The 2,774-nt window shown below is 42.0% G+C and overlaps 1 pseudogene; it reads left to right on the top strand.

The window, feature by feature from the left end:
* Positions 1 to 215: 215 nt before the first annotated feature.
* LOC123573470 (arf-GAP with GTPase, ANK repeat and PH domain-containing protein 1 pseudogene) lies at positions 216 to 2,065 on the top strand (annotated as a pseudogene).
* The last annotated feature ends 709 nt before the right edge of the window (positions 2,066 to 2,774 follow it).

The following is a 2,774-nucleotide window of genomic DNA, read 5'->3' as shown; positions in this document are numbered from 1 at the left end:
GGCTACAATGAGAGTGCCCACACTATCAAACTAAGCTCTGTGTCTGTGGTGAACCAACCTATCTCTCAGACACCAGGGCCATTGTCATAGCACGCTAGTTTGCACTATGTGTTCCGGAGAGAAGTTCTTGCTGCATGTGCCAAACTCCAGGCACCAGCTCAGTTGCCACTAAAACTAGCTCCTGCCTGGACACCAGACCCTTTCTAATACTGCTCATGCCTGAGTTCCTGTTCTTGGCTCCCTCATTACTTCACAAACATCCATGTTTTGCATACTGCTACCAATGCAGTAGGAGGGATGCCTGTGTCCTAGACGTCAGTGCCAATACAGACCTGGCTCTCCAGTGTTATAGTCTTCCATGCATGCCTATACTTCAGGCCTCAGCCGTGTGGCTACTCAATGGACACCACTCATCAAAGACACCAGGTGCTACTGCCACCAGGAGTGAACCTGTAAGTGAGACCCAATGCCAAGAGGGGCCACATCAGTCACAACTTTCTCAGTGGGAGAATAACTGATTGGGAGGATGTTAGAAGCCACTGCCACTAAAGACCCCAACAACCCTTGCTGCCGCTGAAGACTTCCACAGCATTGGTGCCTGAAGATCCCTGCAATCTTCATCAACACCAACCTCAACTAACAGAGCTACACACAGACTACACCTGTGTCCACACAGGTGCCAGAGCACCACAACATATCTAGCACGTGCCGTTGCATCCATCCACGCCAAAGGGGAAGGTCTTTCCTTGTAAAAACTAGCCTGTAAAATGCCGGACATCAAAATAAGGCAACAAAAATCCACGAAGAAGACACACACACACACACACACACACACACACACACACACAAAGAAAGATAACACCACCAAAATAACACAATAATTCCCAGTATCTGACTCCAAAGAAATGACACTATATAAACTGCCTGACAAATGTTTAAATAATTTTTAAAAACACAACAAACTTTTTAAAAAATGCTGATAGATGATTCAACAAAATTAAAAAAAAAAAGTTCTAAGATTAAAAATTAACAAGATTATATATATATATTATATATATGATCTTATATATATAGATGGATGGATGGATAGATAGATTAGATAGATAGATATTTCCTGAATTTCTGGAACAAACAGAAATTCTGGAAATAAAAAAAAAAAAACAGAATGAAGTGAAAATGTAAAATAGAGTGTTAAAGGTAGAAACCTGTTTCTAGTTTGTTAAAGAATATAAACTGGTACTTCCTATCACACTAGTACCTGATGGGCACATGTGTCCAGGTGGAGTCTCCTGAGGGTGGCAATTTTAAGAAAGAGATTGATATTGACTTCTAGGGCTATCTGCTGCTCATTAGAGATGAAGAGGGGCTCCTAGAAGGCATAGTTTGCATGCAGGTGGATGTTGTTATGTTTTTCCACACCTTGGAGAATGAGGTAAGTTTGCAGACTGTTTACCACTACTACAGTTGAATGGCCAGCTATCGGAACACAAGGGAGATTCTTCTAGTTCTGATGGGAACCCAGGATGCCATAAGTTCCACTAACCCAAAGGTCATTGATGACACCAGGGTGAGGAAGCCCTCTAATGACCTAAAGTGGTGCATGTACTATGAGATGTGTACTACACACGGGCTAAAAGTGGAGAGGGTCTTTCAGGACATTGACCAGAAGATTGTTGTCACAAGGAGCTATTTCTTCTCTGTCCCATCAACTCCCAGCACCAGCCAGAAGGAACTTTGGCTTGATGTTCCTTCCACTGCCAACAAGCCTATGCCTAATCATAAGCAGTCCAAGTGCCGGTCCAACCTTTTCACCTCTTGAATACGGAGTGACCCAGAAAGAGAGAAAAAAAGGCCTGGGGAGTCACGTGGACAGCATGGGGAGTAGCAGAGCCATCCCAGTTAAACAGGACTTGCCCTTCTTTGTCTTTGCACTGAGAGCCAGCACTTACCTCAAGCCTGCTATAACCTGTGCCCATTATCCTCCCGCTGGCCAGGGCTGAGGGGTGGTCAGACCAGCCTGCATTGTGCTGAAAGCACACAATCATCCCAGCTTTCCAGGCCTTAATCAATAGGCAGTGGGAGTGAACTCCAGATTGACTGATTGCTAGCAGATTGCCACTGTTTGTCCTGACTTCAGTGCATCTCTGATAGACCTTTGACACCTTCCAACAACGAGTTCATGGGAGGAAGAACTGTAGAAATGGAGAGATCCTCAAGAAAGCTGGGCAACTCACAAAACACCCCTTAATTTCTACAGCAGGCAATTCACTCCACAAAGGAAAGAAATCGATGAGAGCTTATACTTTTTCTTTGAGGAGCCTTTCTTTAAAAAAAAAAAAAAATCATTTACTGGAGCTTTGCATATTTTGGGTACAAGCAATGGTAGAAACATAAGACATTAAAAAGCAAAAGAAAGAATCTCTGAACTAAATGACAGTTTCTTGAAATATATACAGTCAGAGGAAGAAAAATAAAAAGGAATAAAGAAAGCTCATGGAATCTGTGGGACAGCATCGAAAGAACAAATATTCAACTTACAGGAATTCTAAAAGAAGAAAAGTACAAAAGTGCATAAAGCTTATTTTAAAAAATCATAGCAGAAAACTTTCCAAATCTGGGGAATGGTATAAAAATCCAGTTACCACAAGATAAAAGTTTCCAAACAGTTTCAATTCAAAGACTACACCAAGGCATATTGTCAAAAACCAAAGACAAAGAGAGAATCCTGAAAGCAGTAAGAGAAAATATGCAAATCACATATAAAAGAGTTGTAA

The sequence above is a fragment of the Macaca fascicularis genome, chromosome 5, assembly GCF_037993035.2.
Source record: "Macaca fascicularis isolate 582-1 chromosome 5, T2T-MFA8v1.1".
Lineage (NCBI taxonomy): Eukaryota > Metazoa > Chordata > Mammalia > Primates > Cercopithecidae > Macaca > Macaca fascicularis.
Note: the sequence above shows the minus strand (reverse complement) of the source record. Positions and strands in the feature narration are given on the sequence as shown.